The following is a 13,966-nucleotide window of genomic DNA, read 5'->3' on the forward strand; positions in this document are numbered from 1 at the left end:
TTTGCCTGGTCTGGTGTATGCTTTTATTATAGCGTTTATCACATTGGTGTTTTTAAACATCTTTGTTTAGGTATGATTCATATGACATACAATTCATTGAAGCGTGCAGCTCAGTGGTTTAGTATATTTATAGTTTTGCATCTATTACCACAGTCAATTTTAGAACATTTTCATTATTTTAGAAGGAAACCCACACCTCTTCACAAGTACCTCCTAACATCCCTTTCCTTCTATAATCACTAATCTATTTTGTCTCTATAGATCTGCTTATTCTGTGTATTTCATATTAATGGAATCATTTAATGTTTGGTCCTTAGTAATTGGCAGCTTTTATTTAGCATAATGTTTTCAGTTAGTCTGTGTTGTAGTGTATAGCAGTATTTTTTTTTTAATTGCCAGATGTTTCATTGTGTGCTATATTTTGTTCACTAGTTGCTGGGCATTTGGGTGGTTTCCACTTTTTAGCTATTATGAGTAGTGCTGTTGTAAGCATTTGGGTACACGTTTATGTGCAAACATGTTATTGTTTCTCTTGGGTATGTACCTAGGAATGGAATTGCTGGATGCTGTGGTAACTGTTTCACTATTTGGGGAAATGCTAGACTGTTTTCCAATGTTGTTGCACCGTTTTACATTCCCACTATTAGCGTGTGAAGGTTTCAAATTTTCTACATCCTTACATACACCTGTTATTGTCATTCTTTTGATTGTAGATATGTTGCGGGTGTCATCTGGTATCTCATTATGGTTTTGATTCTTTATTTTGTGATGGCTAATGATGATTAGCATCTTGTCATGTGTGTATTCACTATTTATATATTTCATTTGAAAAACTATTAATATCCTTTTGTCCATTTTAAAATTGGGTTCTTTTTATTAGTGTAGCAGTTTTCTAGATGCAAGTCTCTTATCAAATATAGGTGTTTTTGTTTTGCATTTTCTGTCATTCTTTTTGGTTGTTTTCACTTTCTTGATGTTCTCCTTTTAAATGTTTTTTTTTTCTTTTTCTTTTTTTTCCTTTTTGCTGTAAATTCCTAATTCTTACTGTATTTGAAGTTAAGCCCAGTCTCTCTCTCTCTCTCTCTCCTGTGTTGTCGTAGTCTTGGTACTTGAAGGGCTCCAGCATAAGTTACTGTGGCATAAAAATTATTTTGGGAAGGTATTTGAGTTCCCGAAATCTTTTATCTGCCAAAGAACGGAGCCTCTTCAAAGAACTCAGTTATCATAAATTCTCTCTGCCCAGGAGCAGCCTTGGAAGACTCACTCTTCTCACTGGTGATGAGAAGTCTCCATACCACACCTAAACAGACATTGTCACAAAACTACCATATCTCCTATCCTGTTCTCCTAAGGGCCCATTTATTTTTCCAGAAAATGATTTGTTTTCCTGTAATTGCCCTTCCCCCTTTCCCCTATTAAAGCTGGTATGTAAGCCATAGATTCCAAACACCTTCTTGAGTCACACTTTTTTTGTGAACTACTATATATACACACGAATAAAAATCTGTCTTCTCTAGCTAATCTGATGTAGGAGAGGAAAAAAAATACATTTTCTTTACCCATCCTAGGTTTATTAGCTGGGACCATACAATTTAACTGACAAAAGACAGAATAATAAGAGAAAAACAGAAGTTTATTCATTTGTGCATTGTGCATACACATGGGAATACTCATTGATGAGTAACTCAAAAGGGTGGTTAGAACTTGGGCTTATGCAACATCTTAACAACAGAACAATACTTTTTTTTTTTTTTTAAGAGAAGGACAAGACAAAAAGAACTTTGAGCTTCTAAGGGTGGCAAATTGTGGGAAATTATATATATATGGGGGAACTAATGGAACATAAGTGTTAGTAAAGTTAAATTTGAGATATAATCATGTACACCCAAAACTGATTATATAACATGATTTAATATTTGTATTGCAAAATGATCATAATAAATCTAGTTAACATCCATTACATGTAGTTACACTTATTTTTCTTGTGGTGAAATCTTCTAAGATTTACTTACTCTCTTAGCAACTATTTAAATATACATTGCATTATTATTAACTGTAATCACTGTGTTGTGTATTACATCCCAAGACTTAGTCATCTTATAACTGGAAGTTTGTACTTTTTTTTTTTTAATTTTTTTATTTTTTTGACGTTTATTTATTTTTGAGACAGAGCATGAAGGGGGGAGGGGCAGAGAGAGAAGGAGACACAGAATCGGAAGCAGGCTCCAGGCTCTGAGCCATCAGTCCAGAGCCCGACGCGGGGCTCGAACTCACAGACCACGAGATCGTGACCTGAGCTGAAGTCGGACGCCCAACCGACTGCACCACCCAGGCGCCCCTGGAAGTTTGTACTTTTGACCACCTTTACCCATTTCATCCATTCCTCAACCTTTGGCCACTGGCAAACATCAGTGTGTTTTCATGTATCTATGAATTCAGCTTTTGTTTTTGTTTTTATTTTTTGTTTTAAAATTTTTTAATGTTTATTTTTGAGAGAGGGACAGAGTGCAAGTGGGGGAGAGGTAAAGACAGAGGGAGACACAATCTGAAGCAGGCTCCAGGCTCAGAGCTGTCAGCACAGAGCTGGATGCGGGCCTCGAACTCACAAACTACAAGGTCATGTCCTGAGCCTAAATCGGATGCTAAACTGACTGAGCCACCCAGGTGCCTCTGTTTCTGGTTTTGTTTTTAAAGTTAACTTATTTTGAGAGAGATGTTAGAGCCGGAGAGGGCAGAGGGAGAGGGTCGTGGATATCTAGTTAGATTCTATAGGTGTTCCTTACAATATGCTTTTTGATTTTAAATTAAATTTTTACTTGCTTTGGTTGGTATATGGATATCATACTTTTTGCGTACTAATCTGCCCATCTTGCTAGACTTTAGTTTCCCAATATTTAAAAAAAAATTTTTTTTAAGAGTGTGCAAGCAGAGGAGAGATCAGAGGGCAGAGGGAGAGAGCAAGAATCTCAAGCAAGCTCAGTGCAAAGCCTCACATGGGGCTCGATCTCACAACCCTCAGGTCTCACAACCTGAGCCGAAATCAAGAGTTGGATGCTCAACAGACTGAACCACCCAGGCACCCCAATATATTGCTATTTTTGAGTTACAGTACAGCCAACTGCATTATCTGGAAATAATGAGATAGTGGTTTTTTCCTAATCCTTATACCACTGGTTTCTTTTTCTCAGTGCACTGGCTAGAATCTTCTGGTAAATATTAAAAAGTGGTAGTGATAGTGGGATTCTGTTTGTTTTGGCTTTAGAGGGAATGCTTGATAAGTTTCACCAGTAAGAATGATGTTTGTTGTTGGTTTTGGGTAGATAACCTTTATCAGGTAAGCATATTTTCTTTGTGCCATTTTTAGCAAATGGGTACTGGTTTCTGCCTCTATTGAGATAGTTTTCTTACTTCAATTTGTTGATATGGTGAATTGAATTATATTGATTTTTTTCTGGTTATTAACCAACCTTGGCATTATTAAGGTTACTCAGACTTGGTCATGATATAGCTACACTGTCCAATGTAGTTACAGCTACACTGTCCAGTGTATTGAGCAGTAGCTACACGTAGCACTTGAAATTCATGAAAGTTAAATAAAATCCAGTTTCCCAGGTATACCAACCTCATCATTTCAAGTGTTAATTGTAGCTGGTGGCTATCATATTGGAGAGTGCAAAGTACACATTTCAATTATTGTGGAAGGTTCTGTTGGGCATTGTTGTGATATAGTTGTCATTAAATATATTGCTGGAGTTATTTGGCTAATCCATGTATATATGTTTGTTTATGCATCTGTAATCATGCCAAAATTTTATTAGTTAAAAAAAAAAACAAAATTGTATTAGTTTCATAGAAAGAGATGGAAGGTAGTCTCTTTATTTCTGTTCTCTGGAAGAGTTTGTGTAATATGTAACCCTTTCTGGTCTTTGAAAATTTGAAACATCTCATTAAGCCTTCTTTGTGGGAAGACTTTAATTATTTTCTCTAATGATAACTGATCTTTTCAGATTTTTGGGTTTCTTCTAGAATAAGTGTTTGTTACTCATATTTGTTCAGGAAATCATCTGAGTTATCAGATTTATTGCCGTGAAGCAGGAGTCCTCAAACTGTTGCCTGCAGGCTGCTGCCTCCTTTTGGTAAATAAAGTTCTGCTGTAATACAGCCATGCCCATTCATAAGTTGTTGGTAGTTGCTTTAGTGCTATAAATGCAGAGTTGAGTAATTATGATGGAAGGTATGAGCAAAAACATTAAACTGTCTAGTCCTTTAAGAAAACGTTAGCCAATCCTTGGCTTAAAGTATTCTTTATTGCCCTATCTATCAGTGCATCCTTAAATCTCTGTAGTTACATTTCTTTTTTTATTCCTAATGTTAATAGTTATTACTCTTTTCTTGATAAGTCTTGTCAGAGGTTTACCATATTTTGATTGTTTAAATGTATTCTCCTAATTAATGAATTAGTTTCGGTTCTTTATTATCTTCTTTCTTAATTCTTTGGGAACTTTCGTATTGTCTTTTGGTTTCCTAAATTTCATGCTTAGTTTACTTATTTTGAGGCGTTTTTCAGTATAACATATAAGGCTCTTTTTTGTGTTACTATCCCTAATTCTATCAAGTTTTATGTTCATTATCTTGTATCACTCAGTTATATTACTTGTGAGCTTTTTGTAACATATGGAAATACTTATCTTTCTGTTTTCTACTAATTTAATTACATTTTAGTTATATAGGTGTGGTGGGTGAGATTTGGATTCTTTTAAATTTTTTGGGACATGCATTATATATCAGATTGTTCTGACATTGTAAATGTTTGTGTCCTTGATAAGATTATGTAAGGATGCAGGGTTGAATGACTCACAAATTAAGCTTGCTGTCTTATTTCCGTCTTCGATATCTTTACTAATTTTTCTAGTGTATAACCTATCAATGTGGAAAAAAGTATGTTAAATCTCTTGTGTCGTGGTGATTTTATTCCTGTGGTTTTACCAATTTTTGCTGTATTTTCATCTTATTTAATAGCTTACATAAACTTAAAATTATTTTTGTGGTGATTTGAATCCTTTAATCATTTTGTGATGACTTCTTTATGTCATAATTCTTTGTGTGTTAAAATTTGTTTGGTCTGATAAGAATGTAGGCACCTATTTTATTATTTTTCTTACAGTTCTTGTTTTTTACTTGGCCTTTTTTTCTCTTTGCCTTTTTTCTTTTTAAAAGATTATTTTCATTTTACTCCGGTCCTTTTTTTCTTTTTTTTAAAGCTTTTTAATTGAGTAAATTTAACATCTGACATTTTGCAAGTTTAAGGTGTACCTTGTGTTATTTTGATATGCTTATATATTGTAATATGATTGCCAGAGTAGCCAAATTTATCATAGTGCATATAGTAGAAGATTATGGTTTGTATTCATTATGCTGTGCATTAATTAGGTCTCTATGTGTTATTTACTACTCATTGAAAATTTGTATCTTTAAACACTATTGATCTTACCTCCTCCATCCCCTAAAAATAAAATTTCACTCTATGTTTTACAAGTTTAACTTTTTTGGATTCCACATACATGTGGTATCATATGTACTTGTTTTTCTTTGTTCACCTTATCTCACTTAACATAATGTGCTCTGGGGCCATCCATGTTGTTGCACATGACAGGATATCCTCCTTTCTCATGGCTGAATATAGTTCCTTATGCATATGTACCTTTTTTTTTTTTTATCCATCCTTCCATTGATGGGCATTTGAATTGTTTCCGTATCTGGGCTATTGTGAATAATGCCGTGATAAACACAGGAGTGCATATATCTTCTCAAAATCGTGTTTTCATTTCCTTTGGGTATATACCCAGAAGTAGAATTGCTAGATCATAATGTTAGCTCTATTTTAAATTTTTGAGGAACCTTCATATTTTCCATGGTGGTTGGACCAGTTTACATTCTCACTGGTGCTATATAAGGATTCTCTTTTGACCACATCCTCACTAGCACCTGTTTTCTCTTGATAATAGCAATTCTAACAGGTGTGAGGTGATATCACATTGTGATTTTTGATTTGCGTTTCCCTGATGATTAGCATTGTCGAGCATTCTTTCATGTGTTTTTCACTGGCCATTTTGATGTCCTCTTTGGAACAATGTTTAGTTCTTCTGCCTTTTTAAAAATTAGATTATTATTACTATTATTTTTTAAAGTTTATAAATGTTTATTTTGAGAGAGAGGGAGTGTGGGAGGGGCAAAGAGAGGGAGAGAGAGAATCTCAAGCAGGCACTGTGCAGTCAGTGTGGAGCCTGACATAGGTTCGAACTTACGAACTGTGAGATCATGACCTGAGCCGACACCAGGAGTTGGGTGCTTAACCGATTGAGCAGATTTGTTTTTTTATTATTGACTGAGCTTTTCATATACTTTTTATGTTGATCCCTCATCTGATACATGGTTTGCCAGAATTTTCTCCCATTGTGTAGGTTTTTTGTTGTTGTTAATTGCTCTTTTTCTGTGTAGATGCTTTTGAATTTGATATAGTCCTACTTGTTGAGTTTTGCTTTTATTTTGGCTTATGATGTCATGCCCAGAATTTATTGACAAGACCAATACCTGCAAGCTTTTTCTCTGCATTTTCTTGTAGGAGGTTTATGGTGTCAGGTCTTATGTTTAAGTGTTTGATTCATTTTGGGTTAATTATTGTGAGTGGTGTGAAATAAGGGTCCAATTTCATTGTTCTGCATGTGTTGCTGTAGTTTTCCCAGCACCATTTGTTGAAGAGACTATCCTTTTCTCCATCGGATATTCTTGGCTGTCTTGTTGATTGTTGATCATATATGCCTGGATTTAATTCTGGGCTCTCATTCTGTTTGATTGGTTGAGGTATCTGTTTTTGTTTTTGTGTTGTACTGTAGTTTGAAACCTGGAAGCATTGTGTGTGTGTGTGTGTGTGTGTGTGTGTGTGTGTGTGTGTTTGTTTTCAGGATTGCTTGGGCTATTTGGTGTCTTTAGTGGTTTCATACAAATTTTAAGTTATTTCTTCTATTTCTGTGAAGATTGCGTTTGGTATTTTGATTGTGGGGGCAGGTTGTGTTGACTCTGTAGATACCTTTGGGTAGTATGGCTATTTTAACAGTATTAATTCTTATCCATGAATATGGGATGTCTTACTCATTGTGTCTTTGATTTCTTTCAGTCGAGTAGTGTAATTTTTGTTGTACAAGTCTTTGGCTTCCTTGGTTAACATTATTTCTAAGCATTTTATTGTTTTTGATACTGTTTTAATTAAATTTGATAGTTTTGTTTCTTTCATAGATACTTCATCGTTAGTATATAAAGGAGTGCAGCTGATTTCAGTGTGTTGATTTTTTTTTTATGGTGTCATTTTCCTGAAATCATGGCTTAATTTTCAGAGTTTTTTTGATGGATTCTTTGGCATTTTTCCATGTATAATTGATCCTTGAACATTATAAGGTTTAGGGATGCTGACCCACTGTGCAATCAAAAATCTGTGTATAACTTATGACTCCCCCAAAACTTTACTACTAATAGCCTACTGTTGACTGGAAACCTTACCAGTAACATAAACAGTCAATTAACATATATTGTATATGTTTACATGTATAATATTGGTATATTCTTAGAGTAAGCTAGAGAAGAAATGTTATTAAAATCATAAGGAAGAGAAAATCTATTTATGATACTGTACTTACTGAGAAAAATCCACATATAAATGGACCTGGGCAGTTCAAACCTGAAGTTGTTCAAGGGTCAGCTGTATAAGATCATACCGTCAGCAAATGGTGACGGTTTTACTTCTCTCAGATTTGATTGCCTTTTATTTCTTTGTCTTGGTTAGTTGCTCTAGCTGGGACTTCCAGTGTTATATTGAGTAGGAATGGTGAGAGCAGTCATTCTTGTTTTTGATCTTATAGGAAAACACTTTGAATTTTTCTCCATTGAATATAATGTTAGCTGTGGTTTTGTCTTATGGCCTTTATTTTGTTGAGGTATGTTCCTTCTATACGTTATCTGTTAAGGGTTTTTATCATGGAAGGATGTTGTATTTTGTCAAATGCTTTTTCTGTGTCTATTCATGTGATCATGTGATTTTTGTGTTTTATTGACATGTGATATATGTATTGATATGTGTATGTTGAACCATCTTTGCATCTCAGGGATGAATTACACTTTGTCGTGCTTGATTATCTGATGTGTTCTTGAATTCAGTGTGCTAATATTTTGTTGAGAGTTTTTTAATCTATATTCATTAGGGATATTGGTCTATAGTTTTCTTGTAGTACTTGTATGGTTTTGGTAGGAGTATAATACTGGCTTCATAGAATGAGTTTGGAAGTATTCCCTCTGCCTTGATATTTTGGAAGAGCTTGGTGTTAATTCTTTAAATGTTTGGTAGAATTCTCCAGTGAAGTCTTCTGGTCCAGGAGTTAACTGTGTAGGGAGTTTTTGTGATTACTTATTAAATTTCTTTATTTGATCTGTTCAGATTTTCTATTTTTTCTGATTCAGTCTTGGTAGGTTGTTTATTTCTAGAAATGTATCCATTTCTTCCAGGTTTTGTAATTTGTTGGTGTATAGTTATTTTGCTACTGGTCATTTACAGTTTTATTTTTGTAGTATCAGTTGTAGTATCTCCTCTTTCATTCCTGATTTTATTTATTTGTGTTTTCTCTTTTTTCTTAGTTTAGCTATAGGTTTGTCAATTTTGTTTATCTTTTTGAAGAATGAGTTATTAGTTTTTGTTTATCTTTTCTATTTTTTTTTGGTCTCTATTTCACTTATTTCCACTCTAATCTTTATTATTTCCTTCTTTTCACGACTTTGGGCTTAATTAGTTCTTCAGTTAGTTGAGATGTAAAGTTAGGTTGTTTATTTGAGATCTGATTTCTTAATATATGCATTTATTGCTATACATTTTCCTCTTGAGAGCTGCTTTCTCTGCATCCTACAATATTGATATGATGTTTTTCCATTTGCATTTGTTTCCAGATATTTTATTTCCATTTTGATGTTGTCGTGGACCCAGAGTTTGTTTAGAAGTGTGGTGTTTAGGGGCGCCTGGGTGGCGCAGTCGGTTGAGCGTCCGACTTCAGCCAGGTCACGATCTCATGGTCCGTGAGTTCGAGCCCCGCATCAGGCTCTGGGCTGATGGCTCGGAGCCTGGAGCCTGTTTCCGATTCTGTGTCTCCCTCTCTCTCTGCCCCTCCCCCGTTCATGCTCTGTCTCTTTCTGTCCCCAAAATAAATAAAAACGTTGAAAAAAAAAATTAAAAAAAAAAAAAAAGAAGTGTGGTGTTTAGTTTCCACATATTTATAGATCTTACTGATTTTTTCTTGTTGATTTCCAGTTTTGTACTTTTGAGAAAAGACAGTTGGTATGATTTTAGTCTTAAATTTGCTCAGATTCGTTTTGTGGCCTGTCATATGTTCTGTCCTAGAGAATGTCCCCCGTGCAATTGAGAAAAATATGTATTCTGCTGCTGTTGAATATGTATGTTAAGTCCATTTGTTCTTAAAGTGTGGTTCAGTTTCAGTGTTTACTTGTTTATTTTCTGTCTGCGATATCTTTCTGTTGCTGATAGTGGGGTATTTAAGTCCCCTACTATTACTGTATTGTTGTGTATTTCTCTCTTAAGATCTGTTAGTATTTGCCTGATATATTTTGGTGGTTGGGTGTTGATGTATATTTTTATGATTATTGTATATTATTGATCTTTTTAGCATAATCTAATGCCTTTTTTTTTTTTGGTCGCTTGTTAACCTTTTGTGGCTTGAAGTCTTTTGTCTGATGTATATATATATGACTGTGTCTACCTTTTGGTTTGTTTGGAATACCATTTTCCATCCTTTTGCTTTGAGCCTATGTGTGTTGTTAGAGCTGAGATGAATCTCCTGTAGACAGGATATAGTTGAGTCTTGTTTTTTTAATCTATCCAGCCACTCTGTACCTTTTGGTTGGTAAGTTCAATCCATTTATATTTAGGGTGATTATTGATATGTAACGATTTACAGCTGTCACTTTATCTTTTGTCTTTTGGTTATTTTGTCTCTTTATTGTTTCTTTTTTCTACTGTTTATCTACCTTTGTATATTGGTAGTTTTCCATGGTAATTTGCTCAGTCCCCCTCCCCCCCCCTTTTTTTTTTCTTTCTTTCTTTTTAAATGATTTGTGTCTCTGCTGTAGATTTTACTTAGTGGTTACCATGAGGTTTACATAAAATATTTCATAGATAAAATAGTCTTTCTGTTGGTAGTTTATCTTCATTTACCTATAAAGCTGTTCTATTCTTCTGTTCTTCCTTGATATTTTTGATGTCATAAATTATCTTTTTAAAAATTTTTTGTTTATTTATTTTTGAGAGAGCGAGAGACAGAGTGCAAGCAGGGGAGGCGCAGAGAGAGAGAAGGAGACACAGAATCCAAAGCAGGCTTCAGGCTCTGAGCTGTCAGCATGGGGCTCAAACCCATGAACTGTGAGATCATGACCTGAGCTGAAGTTGGAGGCTTAACCGACTGAGCCACCCAGGCGCCCCCCTGATATGCTTGATTTTCAATGAAACCTAATGCATTCCTTATTTATTGAGTTCTTTATGTTTAGAACTGTGTAGTTCTTTTTTAGAATTTCTCTTTGCTAAGATACTCCTTGTGTTCATAAATTTTATTCCTGAGATCATTGTATTGCCTTCCTGAGTTTTCTTTTAGCTCATTGAACTTCTTCACGAAGCTATTTTGAGTTCTTTATTAGTTAGATGGCAGTGTTTTGTGTTTTTGTATTTAGTTGCTGGAAAGCTTTGATTTTCTTTTGTGATATCATATTATCATGATTTTTTATAGTGTTTGATTAAAAAGTGCTTCTGCCTGTATTGGAAGTAGTGAACATCTTTCTTATTTACTTAAAGCTTTATTTCCTTTCATTCTCAAAAGCTCAATAGGTTGGTAATTAGGAGCCTTCTTGTTTTTCAGTAGGTAGTGCTGTAGCACAAGTTTTTGGTGTCTCTGACCAGGGCTTACTTGCCACTATGTTTGTGAGTATTGGTATAAAAACAAAAACAAAAACAAAAAAAACTGCCAGAGAGAAAAAGCATGGTGGCAGATTTGGGGGAGGTGTGTGCTTAGCACTTGGGGCTTTGGGTTTGCCCACAGTCCAGTAGGGGAGAGTCCTTTAATGTTGGGGGGGGTGCTCTTAGAGGTACACCGTGAGTCTTGATCGGCTTACCAGAATCCTGGGGTAGACAGTAGAAAACGATTTTCTGAAGTTCTTTGCCTGCTTCCTTTTACCCTTCCCTCCCCGCAGTCACTGTGGATTCTTCTCAGAGAAAGCAGTGGGTCTTTCCAGCTGCAGCATGCATGGCAGCATGCACTGGACTTCAGGTGATCACTTTCACCTTCCACCTTCTCTGCCAAAACGGACACTAGATCTGCTGCTTTCTCTGCTACTGTTCCTATCTGTAGCTTCCTATCCACCCATTGGTGCACAGACGGGTGGACCATTCGGGTGTCCTGTTGTGCTGTGCAGAGGTGCTTTTTATTGGGCTATGGATGTATGATTAGTTACAAATCGAAGGAGGGAGAAAAAAGCAACTACTTACAATGCAATGATGTTGATGTCTAACTGCCCTTTTTTTTTTTTTTTTAGGTGTGGTAGTTTTAGTGTGTTTCTTTTAAAAAATAGTTAATACCTTTGAAATTCTGTATTGCATAAAGTTGTTTTAGTATTAATACCTTGGTCCCTTTCAAAATTGACACAAAGTCCCTTTTACTATCAATAGCACCCTCCTCCCAGCTTCCATGATGATATTGCCCAGCATTTTAGTTCTCTTTTTTATCCCCTAAATGAGACTTGTTAGTTGTGTACAGTGCTTGTTTGTATTCTGCTACCGTGTTTAAAAGTTCTTTTTTAAAAACTTTCTTCTATTAGAATTTCAAAGTTTATCTCCTGTCTCTTAATTCTCCTTTAAATTTCTCACCTCTTAGCTTTGCATTTTATGTGGTTTCTTCAAATTACTAATTTTTATGACTTTCTTTCTGCCCATTTTTAATGTTTAACCTGTTCATTGAGATTTTGAAATCATCCATTAGTTTTTTTTTTTTTGTTCCTTTCTAGTTTTTTTTGGTGATTTTCAAAAGTTTCTTTTTGTTCGCATATTCTGTGGTTTAATTTTTAAAAATCCCTTTTATGTGTGTGTCGTTTCATATTTTATAATTTGGCGATATTGAAGATCTGAATTCAGTGGTGTATAACATGTTCACTCTTGGTATTTGTGTCCTTAGGTGTGTGGTGATCCTTGAGCAGGACTCATATTTTGTTGAGCTTTATTTAATATGTGGAAAATTTGGGAGCTTACATTGAGAAGTTTTTTTTTGTTTTTGTTTTTTTTCACTCCATAGAGGAATTTCTTTTTGCATCTGCTAGGAAATAGGACTTGTTATGTCTTGGGAGCTGTCTAGGGTCTTATATGCTTAAAGCATGACTCTCAGGTTCAGTTTGCCTCCTAGTAGCTAGCACTGTGCTGATATGAATGTTTGTTTTCTTACATCTTTATGTGCATACTACTTATTACTCAAGCTCCATTTCATCCTATTTTTGTGGAGATGGATAGGTGGGGAGTGTGGCAGTGAAGGTGGAGTGTGGAGATATCCTTATAGATTTTCTTTTTTATGAGCTCAGCAACATAATTTCCTGCTGGATCTGTTGGGCTCTTTATAATAAGTCTGTATATTGTAGGATGTTCCATTTTTTAAGTTGTATTTGTTAGGCTCATCACTACCTCTGTTAGATACCTCTCTCTTCACCCTTTCCCAAAAGTCACCCTTTCCCTTTCTCATGCTTTCAGGTCCCCAGAATTTTCTTGTTTTACTGTTGCTACTTTTCAGGTAGTCTACTCTAGTTGTTGTATACATAAATCTCACCACATAAATCTCACTAATTTAGAAATTCTTTAAAATTTCTTCTGTGTCTTACTATAGTTTTTAAATTTTACTTGACCTTTTTGCCCTGATACTCAGTTGGTGTACTTCTTTTGGACCCTCTGACTCTCCTGATGTGCTTGTTGATATGTCTTTGTTGATATGCAGTTAAGCGAGATTCTAAATTAATTATTATTGACAGTGGGTGTGGGCTGCTTTAGTAGTTGTACCAATTAGATTATTTTCTCTAGATGAGTTCTCCTAAGGGATGTGTGGCTCTAATCCTCTATGTGGGTTATCCCTGGTGTGGTAAATGAACTGAGACAGCATTTAAAAAAGTGAATTATTGTTTAGGGTATGTGGGCAGGGAACATACTGGCAAGGCTTGTGTCTCCCTTGAACAAGACAAATGGCTGAAAGAGCATTTGGGTCACAAAATCCCAAATGATTTATCTTGCAGTGTGTGTTGAGTCAAGAAAGCTCATATGAAAGCTCTTTGCCCATCTTAGCTTTGCTTTGATATCTGGTGGAGTTCCAAAATCCTATTTGCTGTGTTCTCTTGAGCTGAGATTATTAACAGGAATTAGGAAGTAATTTGCTGTAGAGGTAGGAGTAGTTACTGGAAGATTATGTTTTATTAATTATGGTGGGCCAAAGCTAGGGTACATTCATCTTGTTGTCTTCAGTCCATTCCACTCCATTTCTTCTGAGTTGGGGTGGTTTATGGAGTTTTGGTTTTGCTTCTGTTGACTATCAGCATGGTCAGTGACCTTCTGATTTCTAACATTGCTTTTTCTTTGTTTTTATAGTTCTTGGGCCATTTTAATAGATTTGGGGGAGAAGAGAGATATGTTATAATGTGATTAACCACTGTAAAATCAGAAGTTCTGTTGAAAAAGATTCAAAGGTTTATTCTCTTCTTTTCAGGTAGAAAAGTTCCTTCTTAACTAGGGATAAGATTTTGATGATTTTACTTTTTACATCGGAGCTCTAACTTCTGCATATCCACTCCTTCCTTACTGTTTCCCTCCTTTTTCATCACCCTTTTTTGTTGTTTTTGT

The 13,966-nt window shown here is 35.2% G+C and overlaps 1 protein-coding gene across 7 annotated transcripts in view; it reads left to right on the forward strand.

Annotated features, from left to right (window-relative positions):
• PDS5B (PDS5 cohesin associated factor B) overlaps window positions 1–13,966 on the forward strand; it is a 188,177-nt gene that overhangs the window by 21,857 nt on the left and 152,354 nt on the right. The window lies entirely within an intron of this gene.

This window comes from Acinonyx jubatus, chromosome A1 (genome assembly GCF_027475565.1).
Source record: "Acinonyx jubatus isolate Ajub_Pintada_27869175 chromosome A1, VMU_Ajub_asm_v1.0, whole genome shotgun sequence".
Lineage (NCBI taxonomy): Eukaryota > Metazoa > Chordata > Mammalia > Carnivora > Felidae > Acinonyx > Acinonyx jubatus.